The sequence below is a fragment of the Giraffa tippelskirchi genome, chromosome 5 (genome assembly GCF_054371585.1).
Source record: "Giraffa tippelskirchi isolate mGirTip1 chromosome 5, T2T-mGirTip1v1.2.pri, whole genome shotgun sequence".
Classification (NCBI taxonomy): domain Eukaryota; kingdom Metazoa; phylum Chordata; class Mammalia; order Artiodactyla; family Giraffidae; genus Giraffa; species Giraffa tippelskirchi.
In genome coordinates, this window is record NC_137279.1 from 110,994,003 (window position 1) to 111,009,818 (window position 15,816).

At 42.6% G+C, this 15,816-nt stretch overlaps 1 protein-coding gene across 8 annotated transcripts in view; it reads left to right on the top strand.

Moving 5' to 3' along the window:
* LOC145506992 (uncharacterized) overlaps positions 1–15,816 on the top strand; it is a 40,396-nt gene that overhangs the window by 6,788 nt on the left and 17,792 nt on the right. For 2 of the 8 annotated variants that reach the window (XM_081492716.1, XM_081492715.1), the window contains one exon: positions 2,922–3,202. The exons of 2 other annotated variants lie outside the window; for them this stretch is intronic. The gene's annotated coding sequence lies outside the window, so the exon portion shown is untranslated. Of the gene's footprint in view, positions 1–2,837; positions 3,203–6,608; positions 7,169–15,816 lie in introns of those variants that run through there. 4 more of the 8 variants (XM_081492717.1, XM_081492719.1, XM_081492711.1 and 1 more) reach the window with 3 other exon arrangements.

Sequence of the window (15,816 nt, forward strand, 5' to 3'; positions counted from 1 at the left end):
CCTTTCTTTTTTTCCAAGAAAAAGTAATTTTTAGGAAAATCTTCTGATAGCTTTCATCATTGAGCTTGGTAAACTGATCTTAAAATTAAAACCAAAAACAAAACCGGGAGATTTTCTAATATAAGATTCCAACTTTTGAAAAGAAACAGACTATATTTCTTTTCATGTTACTATTTGCTGAGAGTTTCTTCCAAGTGCTTCCCACCTTTTACAGGGTAGTTTTACAAGTCACTTCTAACTCGTAATCCTAGAGAGCATGGGCATGCTTGGAACTCGCAGGATCAGCTTAGCTACTCAGAGGGTCAATTTATGGAAAAGGCCTATAAGAAGCATTCAGATGGTGATACAAATCAATAAAAAGAGGTTTCCATCTAGTAAGTGTTTAGAAAATGTATTTTTAGACCTTTATCTCTTAGAAACCTGAAACCTGAGAATAGAATTACATTTGCTGTGTTCCACAGTACCAAATATACTTTTCCTGTTGGTGCAGTGTTTTTAAGGATTTGAACAGCAGGTGCTACATTTTACACACACACAAAAAAAACATAATTCACATGGGTAGGACCTTATATCTGTTTATTCAATAAGCCTTAACCAAGTGCTTGCTACTTGCTAAGCACTTAGGCTTCTTACTAGGTATACAAAGAAAGAAGAAAATATGGTACCTACCTTCAAGGAGGAAACAGGGTAAAACTCTGACCTGACATTGGTATATCATTTTACAGTTTTCAAAATGATTCCACAGTACCTAATTTAATCCTACCAACAATGTCATTAAGGTAGGTATCAGTCTCATTTTGAATTAGGGAAAGATGTTCAGGGTGATTACAGGAATTGTAGAGAAGTACAAAGCTATTAGGGCTTTGCAGATGGTGCTAGTGGTAAAGAACCTGCCTGCCAGTGCAGGAGATATAAGAGATGCAGGTTCGATACCTGGGTTGGGAAGATCCCCTGGAAAAGGGCATGGCAACCCACTCCAGTGTTCTTGTCTGGGGAATCCCATAGACAGAGAAGCCTGGTGGACTACAGTCCATGGGGTCTCAAAAAATCAGACATGACTGAAGCAACTTAGCATCCACACGCACACAGAGATATTAACTGGTGGGATATTGAGCTGGAACTCAGATCTCTGGGTGTCAGAACATTGGTTGAATTAGAATGAAGTTTCCTGAGGACAGGCACTTGATCTGTTTTGTTCATTGCCGTATTTCCAGAACCCAGAAAAGTACCCGGCATATAGTAGTTTCTCAGTAAATATTTTAGAGATGTGTGTATTCTGTGTGTGTGTACACAGATGTGTGTGTTTGTGTGTGTGTGGTGTTGTGGAGAGAGAGTGGGGGGGGCAGTGGGTGAGGGAGGGAGAGAGAATACAAGCATATTTGTATATTTTAGTTCTGTGCTAAGTTGATCTCTATTAGTGCTGTCAAAAGTGTGGCCCAGAGACTGGTGCTGGTCCACAGAATTGCTTAATACCAGTTGTAGTTCACTGGGGCTGCTGTAGCAAAATATCACAGACTGGATAGCTTATAAACAACAGAGATGTATTTCTCACAGTTTTAGATACTGAAACTGAGATCACGATGCCAGCATGCTCGTGTTCTGGTTAAGGCCTTCTTTCTGGTTCTTATCAGCACCTTCTTGCTGTATCCTCAACTGGTGGGAGGGGCAGCGGATCTCTCTGGCATGTCTTTTTTTTTTGGCTGCACAGGGTCTTCATTGCTGTTCAGGCTTTCTATAGTTGTGGTGAGTGGGCTGCTCTCTAGTTGCAGCGCACAGGCTTCTCATTGCAGTGGCTTCTCTTGTTACAGCACATGGGCTCTAGGGCTTGCAGGCTTTAGTAGTTGTGATGGTGCGAGCTTAGTTGCTCCATGGCATGTACAGTCTTCCGGTGCCAGGGATAGAACCCATGTCTCTTGCAGTGGCAGGCAGACTCTCAATTGCTTAGACCACCAGGGAAGTCCCTTTCATAAGGGCACTAATTCCATTCACAAGGGCTCTACCCTCACAATCTAAGTACCTCCCAAGTGCCCACCTCAAATATATTTTTAATGTAAAGTTCCATGCAATTCTTGGGGTTTGTTTATCTGAAATTCAGATTTAATTTGGCATCCTGTATTTTATCTGGAAGCCCTAAGTGTGATTAAACATGTAGGCTCTGGAGTCACACTGTGTGACTTCAAATTCTGACCCTACCACTTACCAACTGTGTGACCTTGGGCATGTTACTTGGGAATTAGTATTTCAACATAAGAATTTTGGGGTAATATAAATATTCAGACTATAGCACCAGCTGACCTTTAGATAAATACAGAAAATGAGAGTATTTAGAGAGAAATTTAGAATATTTTGCGGCTACTTTATACTGCTCTGACATATAAGCGAGTGGTCAGTAAACCTGTCTAGTTGAGTAGGGCACAGACAAGCGCAGATGTTGTCCAACTTGTGTAGTGAATCACACGAGGGATGAGCTGTATGCTAGTCAGACAACATCTAATTTTCTTTAACCTTTTGACCCTCTTCACCCATTTCTCCCACCTCTGGCAATTGCCAATCTATTCTCTGTATCTATGAGTTTGTTTTTTTGTTTTTTTTCTAGATTCCAAGTATAAGAGAGATCATACAGTATTTGTCTTTCTCTCACATATTTCGCATAGCATAATGCCCTCTAGATCCATCCACATTGTCCAAATGGCAAGATTTCTTTCTTTTTATAGCTGAATAATATTCCATTTTATATACATAAACCAGATTTTCTTTATTCATCCATCTGTGGACACCCAGACAAACATGAGTGTTTGGTGGTGTGTATATTGCCTATTTATTGTTTTACACAACAGATTTGATGTGCAGTGTCCCTTTCTGATAAGCCAGCTCATCCTTTCCATTTCTTTCCGTGAACATCGTCATCTGGGAGGAAGCAGCTACTCAACTGTGCAGCTCTAAAACTCCAACAAAGAATCGAAGATTTCTGCAGCAAGCAAGTTGGTGAGCCCTGCAGCAAGCAAGTAAGAGGGAGCACCAGGCAGGACACTTCTGGCCCCTGAAGAGAAAGTTTGATGTAGGCAGGAGGCCAGAATGTGCCAACTGTAGGTAGAGACTTCTCTTATCAATAGAGAAAAGCTTGCACTTAACCACCCTATCAGAGGAAAGACTGGCCCCAGACCAACCCAGCCTTCAATAAATGGAGGGAAGAGGAATCCAAGAGGCCTGTTCTAGTTTTGTGGATGAGTTAACATCATTTCCTATTCTGTAACAAAACTCAAGCATATGTAAACCACAAATTAAGCAACCTGTGTAGATACAGACATATGTATGCCTTTTTAAGAAGGCAGAAGAGTGTGGTTAGGGTTGCTAGGTTTAGCAAATAAAAATACAAGATGTCCAGTTAAATTTGAATTTCAGATAAACAACAAATGTATTTTTAGTGTAAATATGTTCCATGCAATACTTGGGGTTTGTTTATCTGAAATTCAGATTTAACTTGACATCCTGAAATTTATCTGGAAACAGTAAGTGTGATTAAACATGTAGGCTCTGGAGTCACACTGTGTGACTTCAAATTCTGACCCTACAACTTACCAGCTGTGTGACCATGGACAAATTACTTCTCCTCTCAGAGCCTCAGCATCTGTGTATGTAAAATTTACCTCATAGAATTGTTGTGAAGATTAAATAATACATAAACATTTACAATGATAACTGACGCATGGTAAATGCTAAAAGGAAAAATACTAGCTGTTTTTATAGGAAAGATAAATCATTATTTGCTAACCAAACATCTTAAAAAATAGAAAAAAAATCTAGGCAGAGATTCCCCCCCCCATTTTTATGCAACTTTCAATACTGCTTATGACAAATTTCAGTAATATGACTTAGACCCATTATCTATGGCATAAAGGAATACCCAACCAGCATCTCACAGTATCATCCGGCTTTCTATTCCTTCCCTTGATGCACAACACTTGGACCCACTCTTGGAGATGTCTTAAGCTCCAAATTTCTGTGAGAAATTTGGGTAAACCTTTATAAAGTATTACTTGAGTATTTACTAGATAAGTATTTACTCAGGAGCCAATGCCATCTCTAGGGTGGGGTTTCATCAGAATGGTACATACTGTTAAGTAACATGCAGATGTCTGTCCTCTGTAGGTTACTTAAGAGTAACCACCTTGTACAGAGAGTTACAGTTCTAGCACATAGAATTTTATTAGCACAAAGTTAAAAATCAGACAAGAAGAAACATGTTGAAATGTGAAGAACAGTAGACCTGGAATCCAAAACTCTGGTTCTACTCCTCAGCACGAGCCACCTAATATTTGAGGGGTGGGGGTGAAGTAGAAAAGAATAACGTTATTGCTTTGCCAGGCAAAGGTGGCCACAGCAGGCTAATGCCCTCAAAACTGTGTCCCCACCTGGAGCGGGTAGTGAGGAGTTTCATAGTAATGGTTCGAAGAGTGCAGGATCAGCCCATGAATGTTTTTCTAATTGATTTGTAGGGAGGTAAGTGGGAGTCACCATCATCAGTCTTCTGGTTCTAATCATCTTGGATCTATCCCACCTAATATGTTTAAATATTTAAAATATTAAATATTTAAATTTAACGTAAATTTAAATATTGCTTTCTCATTTATGAAAATGAAAACATCAATGCTACCTTAAAGGGTAAGAGTTAAGTTAAATGAAATAACATAATGAACAATACAGTACTGGGAACAAAATAAGCATTTGGTAAATATTTGTTAACGTGAATCTGCTTATTCATTAGAAAGAAGAACATATCCCAGAGCAGTCTTACAGAAAGATTAAAGCCTCGGATCTGTACTACTTTATATGGCTGAGCTAAAACAGTAACTCTTTTACTCTGTCCCTGCCTGCTTCTGGATAAGAACCAATCATTTCAAAACAATGATACAATCTAAGGGGAATTCAAGCAAGGACTCCATCTTTCCCATCTCCAGTGGGGTGTGTATGTGTGTGTGTGCATGCGTGCACGCTAGGGTGGGAGGGAAGCAGTGGTAAGATAGGAGAAAGGCCAGGGAAAGGGTTGGAAATTTCCTTTCTGTTTTAATAATGAGTTGAGCCAGATCCTAAACTGTGTGCATAAAAACTATTAGTTTTAGGTCAGAAAGTGGAAAACACACTTCTAGTACATTGACAATATTAGTTTTGACTTGAGGGAGCAAATCCCAAATTCAAACCAGATTCAGAAATTATGACCTCAGCTTTTCCAGAGTTTGTACTGATTAGGCTTGTTACAGATTAACCAGAGGTAGAATGTATTAGGGGGAAAACATAGAAAAAAATATATAATTCATGAGATTACTCAAACTCAGCGAATGAAATTTCCTGTCTTAGTGCTTGCTGTTAATAATTGAGATTCAAGGGAAAGTGTGGTGTTTTCTAAGGAGGACTGAAGGGGTGAGTAGTAGGGTTTTGCCAAGGGGATTACCAATGGCGTCAGTTGCTTTGGGCTGGAAAGTCATGAGGAGTCCACAATTTTGCAGGGCAATACAGAGATGATGGTAAACTAGGGGAATAGAGCTGCTAGCTGTAGAATGAGCTACATATGACTCTCTGGAAAATCAGTTAATTACCATTTACATATTGAATATCAACTAAATACTCTGTTGTTGTTCAGTCACTAAGTCGCTAAGTTGTGTCTGACTCTTTGCAACCCCATGGACTGTAGCACACCAGGCTCCTCTGTTCTCTACTGTCTCCAGGAGTTTGCTCAAATTCATGTCCACTGAGTCAGTAATGCTATCTAACCATCTCATCCTCTGTTACCCCCTCCTCCTTTTGCTTTCAACCTTTCCTAGCATCAGGGTCTTCTCTAATGAGTTGGCCCTTCGCATCAGGTGGCCAAAGTATTGGAGCTTCAGCAGCAGTCCTTCCAGTGAACTTTCAAGGTTGATTTCCTTTAGGATTGATTGGTTTGATATTCTTGCAGTCAAGGAACTCTCAAGAGTCTTCTCCAGCACCACAACTCAAAAACATCAATTCTTCGGCACTCAGTTTTCTTTATAGTTCAACTCTCACCTCCGTACATGACCACTGGAAAAACTATCACTTTGAATATATGGACCTTTGTCAGCAAAGTGATGTGTCTGCTTTTTAATATGCTGTCTAGGTTTGTCATAGCTTTCCTTTCAACAGCAAGCATCTTTTAATTTCGTGGCAGTAGTCATCACCGGCAGTGATTATGGAGCTCAAGAAAATAAGATCAGTCACTGCTTCCACTCGAGAACTTAATAAACTCTCAGGAGACTCAATGAGACATAGAGTGGAGCACTAGCACACAGTATGCCTAGTTTAGGGGAAAGTACCCTATGAGCCTAGTGCAAGAGAAGAAAAAGCTAAATGGAAGGCCCTGGAACCAGAGGGTTAAGAAATCTTGAATGACTAGTAATTTGAGTTTCAAAAGTAAAGGCTAAATTCTAAAACAAAGAATAGCAATAGATTTGCTACCAAAGAGGAAGACTCTTGACAAAAAAATTCATTAAGTGTCAGGTATGCTGGGGACATGATTAAAGGCCTTGGCCTGGGCTTTGAACTTGGCAAAGGGTAGAGGGGAAGTGTTTCTGAAGCCCCTCCCTTGTCTCTTGCAGAACTGAGATGCATGGTGTAAAGAAAGAAAAGCCAGGGGCATGTACATCACAGGACAGGCACCTGAAATGCATCATAATATTCTTGCTGGGAGTTGTAGCCTTTCTCACCACCTCTCTCTTCACCCTTTGAGCCATAATTGCGAAAATGAACAGATTATCACGATTTCAGCCTACGCAGCTATCTCACTAATGCTCATTTGCTGACTTTAATGAGTTCCAGAACCAATTTGTGTGATCCTACAATCAACTCAGTTTTATCATGGAAAGAAAGCACTGTCTTTCTTTGCCGAATACAGATCCATTGATATGAAAATGAATTCAAATGAATTCTTGTGGGCATTGTAAGGCCCCAAAGTTCCCGAACACCATTAAGCATAGATATGTTAGATGCTGGCTGTCGTGATGAGCTGGCTTTTGTCCAATACCTGTCTGGCAGACTACATTCACATATCCTTTTGTTCTAGCTTCACATTTCACAGCTTCCTCTTCTCTGCCTAAAAAGGAAAACGCACATCTTCAAGCTGTTACAATAAAACTACTGGCAGTGTGTAAAGTGAGAACAGAGACTTGCTTTAATTTACTGCACCATGCAGATTTATTACACATCAGGATAATAATAACAATACCTAACAACACTGTGACTTGCCACCTGATAATCTCCTCCTCTGCTCTAGTAGGAGAGAGTTTAGAGGACCCCGTAGACTCCCTGTATGGTGCTAAGCGCTGCCGGGCACACTCTTGGCTCAGGCCCAAGAGATGATGTGGTACTACTGGGCTGTGTAGCGCCCAGACATACTGCAGAGCTGGTGAGGAGATGTAGTGTTTGGACAGAAAACGCCAGAAACCATTTGCCAAGTCTACAGAGAAGTATTTTCACAATTGCTCATTGCCGGGGGAATAAGCATTCTCCTTCTTCTCACGAGAAGTTCCTCTACTTGAAATGTGATGAGAGCACAGTTTGAGAGTCGTAGAGGTGAGAGAGTCCTTTAAAAGGAATTTGACCTCCTTTAGGCATCACTGCACTTGAAAGAATCTAGGACCTTCAGAGTTACATCTGTTCCGTTTCTGAGGAACAACTAACAAAAGGCAGGGTTGTTTTTTTTTTTTTAATTTATTTATTTTAATTGGAGGCTAATTACTTTACAATATCATAGTGTTTTTGCCATACATTGACATGAATCAGCCAAAAGGCAGGGTTAAAGATAGTCAGCCTTTGGCCCAGGGTCTCCTTCAGGATGCCAGTGTCACTTCCGGCCTTCTTCTTGGGCTCCTCCCCATGGCTTCTGAGTCTTGGGTGCCCCATCTGTCTTGGCTGCTTCTAGGGAAACTGCTCCGAGGCACGCGGGCACACAGCTGGCCTGTGGCAACAGTGACATCCTCACAGAAGACAGCGTCCATCAGATGTGCCCTCCTGCTGTTCCACTTGCTCTGAAAGTGTCTCATTAGGGTTTCTAAGTTTTAAGATAATAGGAACTTAATGAGGATTACTTTGATTTTCTCTCACCAGCCGATGCTTTTGTATCCAAAGCGCTGCTGCCCCCAGCTGCACTGCTTGAACAAATTGCATCGTGAGCAAGCAAAAGCTGCAGCCCAGGAGACTGCTGACGTGACCTCAGAAACGCACAGTCCTGTCCTATTGCCCAATGTTTTTGCTCTTATACCAAGAGCTTTGCCTGTCATAGCGTTTGGATTTCTGGCCATCTTGGTGACCATATTGGACCTTCCTTCTCCCTGCTCCCATCAGGTTTTAAACAGAAACATCTTTAACAAATCATCAGTGACCAATCAATGAATTCTAAGCTCTTGGGAGGCTCAGGCTCCTGCTGCTTCTCTCCTCTCCTCACCACATTTTATAACAATTGAAAAATTAGTCCAGCCACAACCCATTACCTGGTTGTACTCTAAGACAAGGATTTACCTTCCAAGGGCAGTTCCAAGACAGAAATGATTGGAAAATTATGTATGATTAACTCTCCCAGGAATCAAATGACCTCAGTAAATATTTTTTGAGACCGTTAGGCCCCAGGGATGCAAAGACATTATCCATGTCTTCTGTCCAGAGCTTTGGTTTTCTTCTCAATAAACAAACTTAAGTTTTTGTTTGTTTTTTGTTAAGTGCTGGTCGGTGGGGTAAATTGGCCGTTGGGGATTTTTATCCTACCAAAATGATGGCCAGCCACAAAAATGGACAAACCACCATTTTTAGCAGACTGTGCCCAGCACTTCACAGCATAGGCTGGCTGGTTAGGGGCATCCCCTTCCTCTGTTGGCTGTTAGCAATTAGGACCACTCAGCAAATCCTGAATTTTGGAAATCATTTCAGTCCTGTGGTTGCTGATTTGTGGCAAGTAAGATACCATGTCACTTTTCTGTCTGAGGTTCGGTGTTGTATTATCACTACCAGCTTGAACGTCTGGCAATAGGTCTTCATCTCACAACTAAGCCCAAAGTGGTCTAACTGAGTGGAAGCCAGAGTGTCTGAGAGGTTGATGAGTCACACAAATGGAGAGAAACATGGTCCTAGCTAGGTTAAGAGAGGTGACAGTCCTGATGCTTCAAAGCACATTGCTGATCTTTTCTGATGGAAGGCCCAAGACTATTTCACCTCAAGTATTGTTTTGAGGATGAATTTTCAAGACAGGCAATTCACTGTCCAGCCATTTTCTGGAATGGTTGTCAATAGGCTGGCCCAAAGGGTACCAAAGAAAGCAAATGACAATGCAAGATGGAAAGTAGATCGAAACTGCCACATGGTAAACAAGTCAAGAAATCAAAATTTTGCCAGAAGTGGACTCCCAATTTTATTTATTTTAGTGTTTTTTTTTTTTTTTTTTCATTTTTGGTTTTGGTTTTGAAGAGTATAAGCTAACTGTGGGGCCATTGGAAGTAGAACTAGTAGAACTAGCATGTGATAGGAACCCTGATAAGAATTCGGATCACATGGAAGAGCTGAGAGTGAGGCAGAGGCTTCTGCCCTACAAGAAACAGCTCCTCCACTCACAGGATGCCTGTGTCACTGACAGCGTGTAGGAGTGCAGACAGCGTGCAGAAACTCACCAGCCCCAGATGTTGCCCGAGAGGGGAGTTTCACTGTGGGGCACCAGGCACAGACCGGTTTGCTACCTTCATCAGCCTGTAGGTGCTGACTTCGCTGATAGAGTCTCCACCGCAGCCCAGGGGCCCCTTCCCACTTCCTTCTTTTCTCACGGCTCTCCTGTCAGAGAAGCCAAGGCCCACTCTAGCCTGCTTTGCATCTCTTATATCAGAGGTTCAGGAGGGCAGATTGCAAATGCTCTTTGAAATCTTTTCCTTTCGTGTTCTTGACAGTTGAACAGAGAGGCAGAGAGTATGTGGCCTAGGAAGCAAATAAAAGTCTACATTTTCAAAATGAGTCTGAAATGAAACTCATTTGAAAATGGAGGGGGAGGCAGAGACAACCGTCAGGGCAGAAGCTGATCTCATAGACTCTCAATCTTAGAAATTTTACTTGTTTTGTTTGTAAGAGGGGGAAAATAAGCTCAGTACTAGCTCCTTTGCACGGCATGGTATGAACGAGAATTTAAAAGATGGGTTCAATTATTTTTTTTAAATCGCAGTCCTGAACAGTTCGACTGGGAAGAGTCGGTTTTGTAATGCAACACAACTGTTCATGCCTTGGACTTAGAAAGGTGAGGATATTTTACAAAGGAAAAAGTAAAATAATTGTTATTGAAAAATTCTACCATGACAAAAAATTGAAGTGTAATCTACAAGCCAAGGAACATCCTGTCAAATTGTCACTGCACCCCAGCTAACACGCTGCTGTTTGACTCAGTTCTGCCTAATTTTGGCACCTTTCATCTCAGAAAACATGGTAAATACTAATTACTTTTAACAGCATTCTAAAGTCAGTCCAGTCATTCAAGCTTATAGTAATGACAGTTTGGGCAATAGGTAGCAATTTTCCTTTGTTGTCATTATCCTTCCCACATGCTGGGAAACTGAGGCAGGGAAGGCTTCAAGGTTCTGGACTAGATTGGTCGTGTTCCAGGAACCAAGCCTTGAGAACTTCCGTCATCTCTAGGAAGTGGCTTTTTGATTCAGCAGCGGTACTTTCCAATGTCAGCACTTGTGTGTGTCAGCAGCTAAGATGACTCCTGTCCAAGGGGCCCCAGATTCTTGGCCTCTGCTTCATCTCAGAAAAGTTCTCTGGCGGTTGAAGAAAACAGAGTGGGTGGGGAAGTAGGGTGAAGCCTTGGTGAGTCTGATGGTTAGGTGACTGAATGGATCTTAGCAAGGAAGAGAAGGGCTTTGTGACTGTGAATTGGTATCACTGGAGCCAATTGGACCAGACACTGAGTGTTGTCCTTAGAACCCTGATAAGAAGCTGGCAGGACTTGCACTATCTCCTCTCTTGATAATGAAGCATCACAATGCTCAGGCCAAGCCTGACCCCTTGCCTTACTTGTCCTACTCCCTTGGGTGTTGCATACATCCTGTAAACTCTACAAAGGGGCCATACTGGGGTGGATTTTCCTGAAGCCTTGTTTGTTTCCACCTTCAATAGTGATCAACACAGCACTTACTCTTGGTTGATCAAAGTGTTCTTAGATTAGCCAGATAATTCAGTATCAGCCGGACTTTGATCATTGTTTTGAAGTGCTATAAGACAAAAATGAACAATTTCCACCAGGTAGAGAGGAGTAAATCCATCTTCATGATCCCTTGCTTCAGAAAAGTGGGAGAAATATAAACTGACACACCCTTTGGTGAATGTCCATACCCACAGAGTAGTCCAACTCTCTTATCTCACAGGAAAGGGAGAAAGAGGAAGTGGGAACTGACATTTGAGTGCCTACTGTATGCTGGTCACTTTAATTTCATCTAATCCTCCCTCACAAGACCCTACTATATAGGTATTATCCTTATTTTTAGAAATAACTCGCTCAGGTGCTCACATTTAAGAACCAGAAGGCCAAAATCGAAAACCCAGGACTTCCTAGCTCCACATTCTTTTCATGAATATTGTTTACATGCTGAAGTGCCCATTTTAAATGAAGGCTGACTGTATCCTGAACTCAGCCTACAGGAGGGAAAGGACAGTAGTTGGGTACTGTCTTCATATATGCCTGTGGGTGAAGCCGTTTCAGTCCTGTCCGACTCTTTGCCACCCCATGGACCATAGCTCGCCAGGCTTCTCTGTCCATGGGATTCTCCAGACAAGAATACTGGGTTGCCATTTCCTCCTCCAGGGGATTTTCCTGACCAGGGATTGAACTGGCATCTCTTACGTCTCCCGCGTTGGCAGGAGGATTCTTTACCACTGAGCCACCTGGTGAGCCCCATTTCCAGGTGGCAGTAGTGATAAAGAAACCCCCGCCAATGCAGAAGACGCCAGAGATGCAGGTTTGATCCCTGGCTCAGTAAGATCATCTGGAGGAAGAAATGGCAGCCCACTCCAGTGTTCTTGCCTGGAGAATCCCATGGACAGAGGAGCCTGGTGGGCTATGGTCTGTGGCGTCGCAGAGTCGGACGCAGTTGAGCAGCTGAGTGCGCACACACACACACACACACACACACACACACTTTGTTTATTTACTTTTGGCTATGCTGGGTCTTCATTGCTGCAAGAGGGCTTTCTCTAGTTGCAGCGAATGGGGTCTACCTTCATTGTGGTGCACGGGCTTCTCACAGTCGTGACGTCTCTTGTTGCAGAGCACAGGCTTTAGGCACATGAGCTTCAGCAGTTGCAGCGCACAGGCTCAGTAGTTGTGGCAGGTAGACTCATTAGTCTAGAGACTCACGGTCTCTAGAGACCAGGCTCAGTAGTCGTGGCACGTGGGCTTAGTTGCTCCTTAGAGGCATATAGGATCTTCCCAGACCAGGGATCGAACCAATGTCCCCTGCATTGGCAGGTGGATTCTTACCCACTGTACCACTAGGGAAGTCTGGGGTACTATCTTCTTATATAAGATGGTTATCAGAATATCCTTTCTGACAGGAAGGGCCAGGATGTCAGACTTGTTTAAAAATCCTATTTGGCTGAAAGATCTGATTCATTGAATGAACACTTTTCTTTCCAGGGCATGGGATGCAGGTCCTTCCAAAAGGTGACTGACCTATAGAGGGAGATACCCTATGACTTTGTTGAAAAATCCAACTAGAGTTTACCCTTAATCACTTGTCAATAAATGTAGGGATACCTTAAACTAGAAGGATCTTCAAAGTCATACCGCTCTCACCCTTGTCATAAAAGTAATTATACAACTTCCTGCTTGTCCAGTGGTTGGGAGTACACCTGCCAACGTAGGGAACATGGGTTTGATCCCTGGTCCAGGAAGATTCCAGGTGTCTTGGGGCAACTAGGCCCATGCACCACAACTACTGAGCTTGTATGCTGCAATTACTGAAGCCCATGTGCCTAAAGCCTGTGCTCCACAACAAGAGAAGCCACTGCAATGAGAAGGCCAAAACCCACAACTAGAGAGTGGACCTTGCTTGCCACAGCTAGAGAAAGCCTGTGAGCAGCAGGGTACACCCAGCACAGCCAAAAATAAATAAATAAAAAATTTTTAAAAAGTAGTTACAGCTAAATTTATTGAGGGCTTATGTGCCAGGCAGCCGAGAGGGGCTAGGCCAGGCCGGGGGCTGGGGCCGGCGGCGGCGGTGGCAGCGGCAAGAGTAATTACCCAAGGCCCAAGGTAAGAGAAACCCAAGTAAGACGGTAAGTGTTGCGAGAGGGCATCAGAGGGCAGACACACTAAAACTAGAACTGCAGAAAACTAACTAATCTGATCACACGGACCACAGCCTTGTCTATCTCAATGAAACTAAGCCATGCTGTGTGGGGCCACCCAAGACGGATGGGTCATGGTGGAGAGGTCTGACAGATTGTGGTCCACTGGAGAAGGGCATGGCAAACCACTTCAGTATTCTTGCCTTGAGAACCCCATGAACAGTATGAAAAGGCAAAAGGATAGGACACTGAAAGATGAACTCCCCAGGTCAGTAGGTGCCCAATATGCTAATGGAGATCAGTGGAGAAATAACTCCAGAAAGAATGATGGGATGGAGCCAAAGCAAAAACGATACCCAACTGTGGATGCGACTGGTGATAGACGCAAAGTCCGATGCTGTAAAGAGCAATATTGCATAGGAACCTGGAATGTTAGGTCCATGAATCAAGGCAAACTGGAAGTGGTCAAACAGGAGATGGCAAGAGTGAACGTTGACATTCTAGGAATCAGCGAACTAAGATGGACTGGAATGGGTGAATTTAACTCAGATGCCAATTATATCTACTACTGTGGGCAAGAATCCCTTAGAAGAAATGGAGTAGCCATCATGGTCAACAAAAGAGTCCAAAATGCAGTACTTGGATGCAATCTCAAAAATGACAGAATGATCTCTGTTCGTTTCCAAGGCAAACCATTCAATATCACGGTAATCCAAGTCTATGCCCCGACCAGTAACGCCGAAGAAGCTGAAGTTGAACAGTTCTATGAAGACCTACAAGACCTTCTAGAACTAACACCCAAAAAAGATGTCCTTTTCATTATAGGGGACTGGAATGCAAAAGTAGGAAGTCAAGAAACACCTGGCGTAACAGGCAAGTTTGGCCTTGGAGTACAGAATGAAGCAGGGCAAAGGCTAATAGAGTTTTGCCACAAGAGCGCACTGGTAATAGCAAACACCCTATTCCAACAACACAAGAGAAGACTCTACACGTGGACATCACCAGATGGTCAACACCGAAATCAGATTGATTATATTCTTTGCAGCCAAAGATGGAGAAGCTCTATACAGTCAGCAAAAACAAGACCAGGAGCAGACTGTGGCTCAGATCATGAACTGCTTATTGCCAAATTCAGACTCAAATTGAAGAAAGTAGGGAAAACCACTAGACCATTCAGGTATGACCTAGATCAAATCCCTTCTGAGTATACAGTGGAAGTGACAAATAGATTTAAGGGACTAGACCTGATAGACAGAGTGCCTGATGAACTATGGACAGAGGTTTGTGACGTTGTACAAGAGACAGGGATCAAGAAAATCCCCATGGAAAAGAAATGCAAAAAAGCAAAATGGCTGTCTGAGGAGGCCTTACAGATAGCTGGGAAGAGAAGAGAAGTGAAAAGCAAAGGAAAAAAGAAAAGATATTCTCATCTGAATGCAGAGTTCCAAAGAATAGCAAGGAGAGATAAGAAAGCCTTCCTCAGCGATCAGTGCAAACAAATAGAGGAAAACAACAGATTGGGAAAGACTAGAGACCTCTTCAAGAAAATTAGAGATACCAAAGGAACATTTCATGCAAAGATAGGCTCGATAAAGGACAGAAATGGTATGGACCTAACAGAAGCAGAAGATACTAACAAGAGGTGGCAAGAATACACAGAAGAACTGTACAAAAAAGATCTTCACGACCCAGATAATCACGATGGTGTGATCACTCACCTAGAGCCAGACATCCTGGAATGTGAAGTCAAGTGGGCCTTAGAAAGCATCACTACGAACAAAGGTAGTTGAGGTGATGGAATTCCAGTTGAGCTATTTCAAATCCTCAAAGGTGATGCTGTGAAAGTGCTGCACTCGATATGCCAGCAAATTTGGAAAACTCAGCAGTGGCCACAGGACTGGAAAAGGTCAGTTTTCGTTCCGATCCCAAAGAAAGGCAATGCCAAAGAATGCTCAAACTACCGCACAATTGCACTCATCTCACATGCTAGTAAAGTAATGCTCAAAATTCTCCAAGCCAGGCTTCAGCAATACGTGAACCGTGAACTTCCAGATGTTCAAACTGGTTTTAGAAAAGGCAGAGGAACCAGAGATCAAATTGCCAATATCCGCTGGATCATCGAAAAAGCAAGAGAGTTCCAGAAAAACATCTATTTCTGCTTTATTGACTATGCCAAAGCCTTTGACTGTGTGGATCACAATAAATGGTGGAAAATTCTGAAAGAGATGGGAATACCAGACCATCTGACCTGTCTCTTGAGAAACCTGTATGCAGGTCAGGAAGCAACAGTTAGAACTGGACATGGAACAACAGACTGGTTCCAAATAGGAAAAGGAGTATGTCAAGGCTGTATATTGTCACCCTGCTTATTTAACTTCTATGCAGAGTACATCATGAGAAACGCTGGGCTGGAAGAAACACAAGCTGGAATCAAGATTGCCGGGAGAAATATCAATAACCTCAGATATGCAGATGACACCACCCTTATGGCAG